Source organism: Tupaia chinensis, unplaced genomic scaffold, assembly GCF_000334495.1.
Source record: "Tupaia chinensis unplaced genomic scaffold, TupChi_1.0 Scaffold000496_1, whole genome shotgun sequence".
Lineage (NCBI taxonomy): Eukaryota > Metazoa > Chordata > Mammalia > Scandentia > Tupaiidae > Tupaia > Tupaia belangeri.
In genome coordinates, this window is record NW_006160008.1 from 759,017 (window position 1) to 772,343 (window position 13,327).

The window sequence follows — 13,327 nt, forward strand, 5'->3', positions numbered from 1 at the left end:
GTAGGGAACTCTCTGAACCTGCATGGCTGTCTAATTCCAAGGAAGACACTCAGTCAGGATATCCCCACTCCCCTAGGACCCAAATTGCTACAGAATGGTGCCATTCTGAGAAAAGAGCCACTGCTAGGGTGAAGGCTGCCCTGAGGACCAAAGGCCCCCACGTCTCCACATCCCTGACAACCCACCAACATCTCACTATGCCCACATCAGCAGCTACAGCTTCCCCCCAGCTAGACAGAGCAGTAGGGCTCCGACCCTGGCCCCTGAGCCCACACAGCACCAGACTTTCCAGGACATAGTTAGACCAGCACAGCGGGAAGACAGCACCTAGGGATGGCTGAACTGACACAGACATTCCTTAGGAACTGCTAAGATCCCCACTGGCCAGCCACCATCTCCCCATGGAGCACTGTTGGTACTGCCAATTGGCACTCCTGGCCCCACTGTTGTGGGTGACTGTTCCCCCTTCACTACTGGTACCTTTATGGCACCCTTCACTGCTAGCTGGCACCCCCAGTTCCTACTACCACTAGTGGCCAACCAGCACACTCACTGATTCCTAAATCTTCCCCACTACCACAGACACCGGCAGTCTGGAACACTGAGACACTCACATGTACCACTGACATGGATAATAGCCAGAGAAATCTCTCAGGGACTACATTACTGCAGTCACTCAGAACCCAGACGGAAACACCCTCCCTAACTGACTCTGTAGAACACATCCTCAGAAGTCTTCCCCTAAGGACAACACTCCAGGTTATTGTACTACCAGATATGTGCATATCAACGCAGAGACGCAAGGAGCATGAGAAGGCAGAAGGCAAGGCAACCTGACACCTCTAAGGGAATGCAATAATTTCCATGAATGGGCCCCAAAGGAAATGTGTGAAATGCCTGAAAAGGAATTCAAACTAATAATCCTAAGAAAACCCAGTAGCATATAAGAAAATGTAGATAGACAACTCACTGAAATTTTTAAGAGTTCAAGACCAGAAATTAAACAGAGATAAGCATTATTAAAAAAAAAAAAAAAGAAAGATTCTCAACTGAAGAACTCAACAAATTAAAATTTAAAATACATTAGCATTTCAGCAATAGACTAGATCAACCAGAAGAAAGAATCTCAGACCTCTAAGGTAAGTCTTTTGAGATAACGTTGTCTGGAAAAAAAAAAAAGAAAGAAAGAAAAGGAAAAATGAAGATTGTTTATGGGACAATAGGAATAAACATTTGTATTATGGACATTCCAGATGAAGAGGCAAAGATAGGGACATAAAACATATTTAGTAAAATGGTTGCTAAAATTTCCCCAAGTATTGCAAGAAATATGAACATCTAGATATGAGAGGCTCATAGGTCTCCAAACAGCTCAAATCCAAAGAGGACTTTGCCAAGGTATGTTACCTATAAATTGTCAAAAGTCAGAGATAAAGAGAATTTCAAAAGCAGCAAGAGAAAATTGCTAAATCACATACAAGAAAAATCCTATTAGACTAACAGCAGATTTCTCAGTAGAAACTATGCAGGCCAGGAGAGAATGAGATGATACATTCAAAATTCTAAAAGAAAAATAAAAAATGGCAACCAAGATTACTATACTCAGCGAACCTAACATTCAGAATTCAAGGGAAAATAAAGTCATTCTCATACAAGTAAAACTTGAGGGAATTCACGAACACTAGACCAGTTTTAAAAGAAATGCTTAAGGGAGTTCTACATCTAGAACCACAGGGCAATTACTACCAACACAAAAACACACAATTCTATGGTAGCCAGATACAGAAATGAGAAACAGAAAGAACCCAAACCTTATCACTACAAAAAAAAAAAAAAAAAAAAAAAAAAAAAACCAACCCCCAAAAAAAAAAAAAAAGACCATACCACAAAGATAATAAAAGAGTAAGGGAAAAAGTGAAGAATCCACAAACAACCAGAAAATGCCTAAAAAAATAATAAGAGTAAATCATCCCTGATCTATAATAACCCTGAATGTAATAAATTCCCTATTTAAAAATACAGGCTGTCTGAATGTACGGGAGGAAAAGGTAAGCAAAGTGTCCCTTGTCCTCCCCATTCCCACCTTGGACACCTGCGGTCCTGGCTGCAGGAGAGCCACATAGTCATCAGAAATCTCAAACTCAGTGTAGTGAGTTTCCTGAAGTCTGTGTAGGGGGTACCAACCCAGAAAGGGGATCCCCTGTCCTCTTCCTGGGACCCAAGCTCTGGTGACATGGCACCGTTTTGGGAGTAGAGTCACAGCTAGAGTGCATCCTGCCCTGGGGGTCAGTAGACCCTGTATCCCCACACCCCGGAGGCCCCGCTGTCACCCACCATACTCATGCAGCCAGCAGCAGACCCCAGTGATGAAGCAGTGGGCCCAGCACCTGGGCATACACAGCACAGGGAACAAACAGTGTGCACCATCGGGAGGGCCCCGAGGACTTGAAGAACTGATACAGGTCTCCTTCAGAGACCAGCCCCACCAAAGACTGAGGCCCAGACATAGCCCCTCAGAGGTTACAGAATTCAGAAACCCCACGAGACTAAAAACTATAGATCTCCCGCTCCTCTGCAGCTGCCACTACTGACCTACCCATTCTCTCAGTGTAGCATCTATATGTCACACGTGTTCTTACTGGAGCCCAAAGTCACCAGACCAAACAACCCCGCCCGGAGGCACCCTTTGGGCCCCCATCAGAGTGGCTTCTATGTGCCATGAGCACCCTACTTTGGGCCCAGAATTCCTGGACCAAGCATTCTTGCCCTGGGGAACCCTGTGGCTCTGCCCCTTGCCTGGTGTAACTTCTGTGTTCCACAAAAGCCCTTTAGGGGCCCAGAACCATCAGACTGGATATTACCACATCCATGGGATCCACAGCCCTGCCCTTTTGTTGGTCACAGCGTCTGCACACCAAGCATGCCCTACCCAGAACCCAGAACCCAGAATCCAGACTGAGCATCCCTATCCCATGGAACTCCATGACCCTGCCCTCCCAGGACTCCACAGCCCAGCCCACTTGCCTAGCATGGCTTCTGCAACCCTTATGCCCCATGAGTGGTCCCTAGGACACTTTCTGCACGTAGCCACTACTGCCGGCCCAGCTATCTCAGCAGGAGGGGCCTCCATATGCCCCTCCCAGTGCCTGAGAATACTGGGTGCTTGCTTGCTCATCGGGGCTGCCACAACCACCAGCAAACCTACACCCTCAACCGCTGAGGCCCTGCATATTGCACATGCCCCCCAGGGTCTGAAGGCACTGGTCCTGTGTTTCTGTTGCCCCCGCCACTAAGTCCAGCTCCTGGATCAGTATGACCCGTACGTATTTCATGCACCTCACGTGAGGCCTGAGGAGCAATGGCTGAGAGCAATGGCTGCTGCTGGCTGTGCCCTCAAGCCCTCAACTAATGGAAAGAGAAAGGAATCAAACCTTATTGCATAGACGCTCACCAGGCCCAGCCCGAGTAGTGTACACACAGGTTGACATTGCTACTCGGCAGGCTGAGGCCAATGAGAGACTTGGGTTTGATCTCTGGCCCATCCCCAAAGCCAGGCAGGTGTGGCCTCCTGTAGGCCCAACTGCTTCCGAAGTCTGCTCCCAGCCTGAGGCAGGAGGATCGTGACTTTGTGGTCAGAGCGGATAGCGGGGCCTTGTTGGAAAGAGTCGGGCGTGGTGGTGCCCACCTATGGCCTCAGCTTCCCAAAAGGAGGGTCATGATCTAGTAAAACTGTGAATTGCATCTGGACCAGTCCAAGGTGGTCTGGTTTTCCAATATCTGGAGCTAAATCTGAACCTCTCTTTTACACCTAATTCAATTGACAAGCCAGAGAGAGAAAAGAGCGTTCTCAAATGAATTGGTTTATCGCAGAACGAACACACACAAGCAGAGAATAGGGAACTACAGAGTCACCTAGGTAAAATCAAATAAGCAATGAGAGAAAGAGAAAGGAGGAGGGTGAACACGCACACTTGTGTTAATACTGAATCAAACGGTGTGAGTCCAGGGGAGAGATCGTTCCTCTTAGGCCTCGGAGACAGTCCCTCCAAGTGGCATTTGAGTGAGTTCAGAATGCCATCAAGCAAACATCAATGGAGTTCAAAGGCTTTTCCTATTGGACAGTTTCCGGCTGCATCTGCCTCATCAAACGGATTCTTGCAAAGAGTGAGTGAAGTCACAGCGAGATGTGTCTCAAATAGAAGTCTAGAGCTCCTTATCTCTATAGACGCTGCAGACGCCTTATCTTAGCTTCCAGATGTCACTTGTGAAAGGAAGGGTCCCTGAGCCCACCAGCTTATTTGCATATTGACATTGTGGCCATCAACTCATTTGGCTCAGGGCAGCAAGTATGACATAGCAAAATTCATGCATTCAAGATGAAATTATATTATCAAAGCATTCGAAATAGGGTTAGTACTGACATAGTATAATCATATGAACTTAGAGATGAACAAGAATCTTAACACTGAAAATACACATTGCAACACTGTCCAGAAAAGTAGTGTGAAAATCACCAGACCACAAAGGTAAACAATAAAGGAGGAAGATGGCCCGAGCCTGAGTCGCCCCAGCTGGGCCTGCTGAGCCTTGGGGTTGGGATGCTGCATGCTGGGAGCAGGACGCACTTCCAGTGTGCTCCACTGGCTCAAGTAGTGTTGACGGACGGGACTGCAGCTGTGACAGCAAAGCAACCCAGGCGCTACCCTGCCTTCTGTCCCAGCTGTGCGGGCCTTACTGAATCCATGGGCTGTGTAGCCAAGTGGGCTCCCTGAATGCGGTGCGGGTCCTTGATGTACCCCAGAAACAAGCATGAGTGAGCCACATCCTACCCTAGGTCAATGACAAGCAATCAGAGCACAGCAGTGGGGCCAGGTGGTGATGCAGATGTGATGTAATTGAACCCACATGTGAGGGGAATAAGACTATTGAAGATTTTCTGCGGAGACTTCACTCTCCAAACTCAAGTCCAACGTGGTAGGGCATGCCCTGTATCCTTCTCTGTCTGTCTCTTTAGATTTTTAAAATTTGTTTAAGTAAAGTATTTTCTGGACTCCTAGATCCTCTTTTGTCTTGCTCATTCTCTCCTTCTCTCCCTCCCATTTAGGAGAGGCAAAAGCTCAGGCCTTCTGAGAAGCCTCCTACATCTGAGCTGTGAACAATTCCTTTTAGGGACTAAGACTACTGCTGAGACTTCACCCTCCAGACCCTACTCTAGAGTGGTAGGGGACCCCCTGCATCCTTCTCTCTCTCTCTCACTCTCTTAAATTTTTTTTATTTTTTTATTTTAAGGTAAAGTATTTTCTTGACTCACTGATCCTCCTTTATCTTGCTAGTTTTAGATTTTTGCCTTTTTAAAAAATAAACATTTTAATTGTTTTTTTTTCTTTTCTTCATTTGTTTTGTTTTCCTTTTCCTTTTACTTACCTTCATCACTTTGCTCCTCAGCCTCCACACAATAAGTGTCTAGACAGGTCTAAGTGAACAATAGCCAAACATCTGAATACTATCAGGGTCAGAAATACTCCTCAATTATTAGTGAATCTACCGCACAAAGGGAAAAAAACAGAACTGCATAGAGATCACCCCCTCCTGCACACCTCTGAATGCTCAGATTGAGCTTCAAGAAATTAGGAAGAAATATATAACCCATTAGATGACCAGAAATCACAGAAGAAACACAAGAAATATGAGAAACCAAGAAAATACCTCTCTCCCAAGGGAAAAAAACAAACAAACAAACAAACAAAAACTCCTCTTCATCCAAAGACAGTACAATGAAACTCGTAGAAATGTCAGATAAAGAATTTAGAATATCCATAGTGATAAAGCTAACAGAGATGCGAGAGAAGAGAGACGATGAACTCCAGAAAGTGCAAGAGAAAAGAGCCAACAAGTTCCAGGAGGTAAGGAAGTTCTTGCACAATCTGAAAGAAGAGGGACCAGCAGTTAGCGTAATGGTTATGTTGCTGGACTCCCATGTAGTCGACCGCAGTTCGCGTCCCGGACCTGGTAGCTTAAGACTCACGCCAGGTGCGTGTGCGTGCGTGCCCAAGATCCCAAGAGGAGAATGGAGGAGAAGGGATTGCAGCGTGACCATCCCCCCGGGGAGGGGGGTGATTTCTAGCTTTCTGTCTCTCTGTCTCTCTCTGTCTGTCTGTTGAGCGCATGCACCCTATGGCAAAAACCTCTCCAAAAAAAAAGAAGAAATACACACCATAAAAAAGATTCAGACAGAATTGTTAGAGATGAAGTTTGTAATACAGGAAATGAAGCCTCCCTTGAAAATTTAAAAGCAGATTAGATCATGCAGGAGATCAAATTTTAGATGTAAAAGACAGAATCTCTGGCCTAGAAAAATTCACCATGTAGGCTGAGAAAATAGCCCCCAAAAATGAGAATAATAGATGAGAAATACTAGATACCATTAAATGCCCAAACATCCAGATAATGGGTATCCCAGAAGGTGAAGAGACTAATAAGGGCATTGATAATCTATTCCATGAAACCCTAGAAGACAACTTTCCAAATCTAGAGAGATATTCAAAGATCCAGACCCAAGAAATACAAAGGACCCCAAACAGAATCAACCTAAGATCTCCAAGACACATTATAGCCAGATTGACCAAAACCACAGACAAAGACAAGATACTAAAATTGGCAAGAGAGGGACCAACAGTTGGTGTAATAGCTATGTCACTGGACTCCCATGTAGTCAACCGTGGTTCGAGTCCCAGACCCAGTGGTTTAAACTCACGCCAGGCACATATATATGTGTGCCCAAGATCCCAAGAGGAGAATGGAGGAGAAAGGATTGCAGTGTGGCCATCCGCCTGGGGGGTGATTTCTTACCTTCTTTCTCTCTGTCTCTCTCTGTCTTTATGGCGAGTGCACACGCTCTAAAGCAAAAACTCTCAAAAAAAAAAATTGGCAAGAGAGAAACATCAGGTTACTTACAAAGGATAGCCTATCAGGCTAACAGCAGACCTCTCATAACAATACAAGCAAGGAAAGAACAGTAAAATATATTTAAACTGTTAAGTGAAAAACAATTTCAACTAAGAATACTATATGTGGCAAGACTATCCTTCATATGAGAAGGAGAGTCAAAAACATTCTCAGATAAACAAAATCTTAAAGCATTTACCAACACCAGACCAGCTCTCCAAGAAGTCCCGAACGTAGTGCTATACTAGGAAAACTAAATACAGACACACAGAAATAAGAATTCAAAAGCAACCAAGAAAATGGCCAACTTAATGGTACGGACAAATCCAGAGTTGAACGTTACCTTCCAGAATTTAAATAGAAAGATTGGACCACAACAGAAAGATTAATTACATGAAACTGAACTGGTGAAATAGAATTTTATGACTTTTGACTAAAACATTACTGATTTTCTTCTATGCTTTGTTTTCCAGATTTAAGGATTTTTGTCTTCTTTTGAGCTGCTGATAGGTTCATGTATACTATTTGAACAGAATCCTAACCTGTTTCCTGGCTTTAAGTCTTAAGCAAATTTCTCTTAACATTTTTTGATTTTGGTTTATTAAAGCTAAAACTGCTTTTCTTGAAATTAAATATATATATAACATATATATGTGTATATATGTTATATATATATTTAAAAATCCCTATTTAAGGACCACAGTAAGCTATACAGCCTCAGCCAGTGCTACTTTATAGTATATTTATTCTACTCACGGAGTTTCGTGCCTAAAGTCACACACATTTTCACTGATGTGCATCTATCAGCTGAACTTGCTATTGAACATATTTAGATTAATTTAGGTATTTTGTGAATCAATAAAATGTGGGCAGAAAAGGGAATGGAAAGCAACTGTCGATACCAGAGACAGTGTGGGAGGAGGGTAGGAAATAGCAGAGGGGGAGAAATGGGGGCGAGGGGGACAAAAAATGAAAGAGAAAGAAAGGAACAATAGAAACAGAAAGCAAAATGACAGGAGTAAGTTCATACCTATCAGTCATAACTTTGAGTCTGTACATAGATTAAATTCTCCATTCAAAACATACAGAATGGCTGAATGGATTAAAAAAAAAAAAAAAGACCTACTATATACTGCCTACAAGAACCTCATCGCACCCATAAAGTCTTATATGAACTGAGAGGGAAGGCATAGAGGAGGATATTTCATGCAAATAAAAATCCAAAGCAAGTAGTTGTTATGCAGATATCAAAAAAAGGGGTCAATTCAGCAAGAATATATGACAGTTATAACTACATATGTACCCAATAACCAAGCACCCAAATACATAAAACAAATGTACTAGACCTAAAGGAAGAGGTAGATTCCAGTATCTCTCAACAATTAGAGTTGAGGATGTTGACACCCCTTAGGGGTCAGGCAGTGGGCGTGGTGACAATGCAGCTGGACACACCTAGGAAAGGTCCCAGCTTTGTGTCCCCTGCATCCCTGAGCTAGCCAGATGCACATGTGTGTGCTTGTCAGCTGGACCAGCTGAGACTGGGGCTGGGACTGGGTTGTGATGTGAAGGCCCTATTGGAGGCACCTGTAATCATGTAAAAGAGAAATACCATAGATAGAAACTAACGACAATCACCTGGTAGAAGTAGAGTGTGGGAGCCAGCAGGTGGCAGGAAGGTTAGGGCAGCTGAATCCCACCTGGCCGACGCCGCAGTTCAAGTCCTGGACCAAGTGGCTTGAAAATCACACCAGGCACATGTGTGTAAACCCAAAATTGAAAAGGAGAATGGAGGAGAGGGAATTATGGAATGATCAACCCCCGGGGAGGTGATTTCTCCCTTTCCCTCTCTCTATGTTTCCCTTTCTTTCTCTGGGGAGCACACACACCCTACTGCAGAAAAAAGGAGTAGAGAATGTAATAGTGGTTACTAGAGGTTGAGAGAGCGTGGGGAGGGTAGAGATCTTGGTCAATGAACACAGCATTGCAGGTAGATGAGAGGACCAGCTCCAACGTGGACAGAGCAGTGGGGTAATGACTGCCAACCATGATTTACTCTATCTCGGATTAGCTAAAAGAGACCGCCTTGGACATTCTCTAACAAAGAAATGACTAATGTTTGAGATGGTGGAGATGCAAATCACCCCAATTTGATCATCACACATCATAGTCTTGCACTAAAAAAACACACTGCACGGTATAAAAAGTACAATTACTACGTGACAATAATTACAATAAAATTAAATCAAATCAATTAAGTGCCCATTTCATCAGAAAACAAAACATTCCTCTCCTGGTCCCAGCAAAGCTGGCCTGCACACCGTGGTACTCAATCTGCAAGTCTGGGTAGACATGGCAGGCGGTGTAGCCCAAGGGCTAAAATGCAAGTCAGTTGGGTTAAATGGGAGTCCTGGGCAGATGTGACTTCATCTGCCAGGGACTCCAGTCACTCGACAGGACCTAACTCAAGACAGGGTCCTTAGAAGGAGCTCCTCTCACCTCTCTGCAGCCCCCACACCCACCTGAGCGGAGCGTGATACGGCTTCTCTGTCCCACCACTCGGTTTTGTCCCTTTGCCTTCATCACTCTTATTGTAATTCCTGGCTTCTATCTTCATCCTCCGAGTGGACTAGAGCTCCCTGAGGCCATCACCTTCCAGCTCACCTTGGGTTTCACAGTGCGGCTCAGACCGGACACGTGTCTCGTGCCTGTTAAGAGTGTTTCTTAGCTCAGGCTTGATGGCACTTAAACAACTTCGCAAAACAAGAAATGCACACCTTTTGACTTTGCAAGTATGCTTCCAAAAATATTCAGACCCACGCCTAAACACAGGTGTGTAGGTGTTCGTTGCAACATCACAGGCCTTCCAGAAATACGCACGTAGAGGGCAGCACTGGGTTCCCTCGACTATGCCTGGGGAGGAGACACCGCATGGCACATTCACGTGTATGGAACGCTGGACAGCCATTGAAAAGAAGGGATAGGGTGGAAAGAGCTCCAAGACACATTCAGTGAAGAAAGGGAGGCCCGGAACAATCTACTGGGTTGGATCACAATATGGTAGAGACTAGGGGAAAGTATCACAAATTCAGGCCCAAGCTTAGCAATGCAAGGGGGAAGACTTTGAGAGGACACACAGCAGTCTGTAATCAATTGGGGTTTCCTCTGGTGAGGGCATGGAGTGGGGACTTTTTTTTGTTTAGATTTTTGTGATGAGGCATGTGCTCAGCAGAGAAAGACAGACAGTGAGAGAGAAAGTGAGAAATCACTCCACCACGCTGCAAACGCTTCTCCTCCATTCTCCTCTCGGACTTTGGGTGTGCACGTACATGACCTGGCATGATTTTCAGGCTGCTGTGTCCAGGGCTTGAACCCCAGAGTTGGCCATGTGGGATCCAGTACCTCCTGGTCAAGGGACACTTTCATTCTCCACACTCTCAAGAAGACTTCCTTTATGTTTATGTATTACTTTTGTAAAATAAAACCAATATTTTAAAACTATATTAATATATCCAAAGCAAGGCAAGTGAGAAAGAAGAAATGAAATGAAATAAAATAGCTGTTTGTTATCTTACTAAAAGCAACAGGAGTCATTGAGGCAAGGGTCCATGGATTAGATCAGGTGGTTTTTAATGCAGTCGCAGCCTGTTTGGAAGACAGACACCCCCCCCCCAAACAAAGGACCAGAGAGTTGGAAATTATGGGATGGAAAAAGACGCATTAAACAAATGCTATTAACAATAGCAAAGAGAAGATAGCAAAATTATTGGCTTAAGCAAAGATGTAAGGCCAAGTGTATTAAATAGGACAAAGACATCTATTTCATGGAAAATGTAACCATTTGTGAAGATATAATGATCACAAACTTTTAAAAACTGAACGGCTCAGGAGCATTCAGAAGGCAAAATCCTTATAAATAAAAGAGAGTTTAAGGAAACTAAAATCCCAGTTGGCCATTTTTATTTTAGTTTAGTTTAGGTTTTTGCCATAGGGTGCGTGCGTTTGCTAGAGAGACAGAGAAAGAGAGATACAGAGAGACGGAAAGTGCAATATCACCCCTGGGGGGTTGGACAGATCGCAAACCATCTTCCTCTTGGGATTTGGGGCACTCACAGCCACGCCTGGTGTGGTTTTCAAGCCTCTGGGTCCAGGACTCAAACCACGTTAGCCACGTGAAAGTCCATTGCCTTAACCACCACACCCCTGCTGCTCCCCCCACCCACTGGCAAAGTAACTCGCTTGTTTCATATTTGGAAAAGCGTATGGGCAGGACTAACATTTATAAGGCTTCAAGAAACTAGCCCCGTGCAAGACAACAGGAGACGCCCAAGGAACATTTCTGAAAGAGTGAGGCGCCAGGTAAAGCCGACATTAGCTAGCAGTTGATTTTACGGCAGGTATTTAACTCAGGGCTTCTGGTCACCCTATAGATGGGCATGATGAGGAAGCAGGGGCACAGGGAGGCTTGGGGATTCCCCTCAAGGGGGTAAGTAGCTGAGCAGATTTGAACCACCAGGCATGTGTGTGCATGCATGTCCAGAAATCCTAAGAGGAGAGTGGAGGAGAAGGGACTGTGTCATGGCCGCCCCCCACCCCCAGGGATGATTTCTCACTTTCCCTCTCGCTGTCTCTGTCTGTCTCTCTCCAGTGGGCACATGTGCCCTATAGCAAAAGGTTAAAAAAAGAAAAACAAAGCAAAAACAGAGAGACCTAAGCCCATGTTGGGAGAGAGCTAAAGTGAGACGTGCTGCCCGCGTCCCTGCCCACAGTCTGCTGCACACCAGGTGTCACTGCCCAGTGGCGAGTGACATGCAGGAAGGAGGCCCAGCGCGGTGGGGCCCTTCTTCCTTCTCTCTGTCCACACCAGGTTGTCCTTCACCAGCTGGGCTGCCCCGAGGGTGGTGGGGCCGGGGAGACATACCCCACGCAGTGGCCCAGGTACACTCTGCACTCCACTGACTCCGCATCCCGCTGTAGTTGCCGGGGTGGGCCTGACCCTCACCCTGCTCTGGTGCCAGGAGGGCTAGCGGAGGGCTCCAGGGCCGACAGGGCCGTGCTGTGGCGTTCTGTAGGCTCTCTGTCTTGCAGTCCTGGAGGTTCGCCTGGGCCAGCCGATGTGCTAAACCTCCCAGGAGACCAGAATAGGATGGGGAAATATGGGGAGGAGGATGGAGGTGGGAAGACATGGGAGAAAGAAGAAAGGAGGAAAGAGCAGGAGGGGAAGGCTAGAACCCTGGAAGTCTGGGAAGTTCCGGGGGAAACAGTAGGAGTGGCCTCCCTCGGGGCCCAGCAATGAGGAGGGGGCCAAGGACACGGAGGGAGCCACCGGACTCACCTTCTGTCCCTGCAAAACTGGATCCCCAGCACAGAGCCAGCAGGGCTACCGGGAGCAGCCTGGGAATCAGCGCCATCTCCTGGTCAGCTCTGGGTGAGCAAGTGGCCCGCACAGGTGGGTTCTGGCTGTGGACAGGCTGGGATCTTCGCTGCCCAGAAGTCCTGTGTTCCTGCCCAGCAGGGATTCAGCCCAGGCCTGTCTCAGCAACTCTTGTTCTTCACACAGTGCTTGTCGTTCCTCCCACAGGGCCTGAGAAGGGAGATGCAGGGTGGGAGCAAGCCCATCCCTCCTCCTTCAGCCCAGGGACATGGCTGCGATGGAGTAAGGAGCAGGGGGCCTGGACTCCGGTCCTACTGTCACCTCCACCTGGACCAGTGAGTGCCCGCCCTCAGCTTTGTTCTCACCAGGCACGTGTGCATGCCTGCCCAAAGTCTCAGGAGGAGAATGGAGAAGAAGGGAATGCTGCACAGCCATCCCCCCAGGGGGTGATTTCTCACTTTCCCTCTCTCTGTCTCTCTAGTCTCGAGGATACACTATCTCCTTTTTTCTTCTCTCTGAAAATTTAAACGTAGGCAAGGACAGCAGTAAGGCATATAAAGCTCTCTGAGAAAACGGTAATTGTCAATACGGTCTACACGCACTATACGAGCTCATTAATAACCTCAATGCAAATGCAAACGTTTTTCTAATCCAGATGCAGAAAGCACCCAAATTATTAACATGCCGCTATGGTGGGTTGTTATGCAGTCGCTCCTGGAGAAGATTCTGTGTGCAACCTGCAAGCTCGGGACGCTAAGAGCACTGGGACTTTCTTCTCATGGGAACACAGTAATAAACAGCTGAGATTACTAACCGTCTTCTTTTTCTTTCTCTTTTTTATGGAGAGTTTTTTTTTTTTTTTTTTTTTGTTTTTTTTTGGTTTTTTTTGGCTATAGGGCACGTGCTATCGCCAGATAGACAGAGAGAGACAGAGAGACAGAAAGCGAGAAATCACCCACCCCCCCACCCCGGGGGGATGGCCACGCCACAATCCCTTCTCCTCCATTCTCC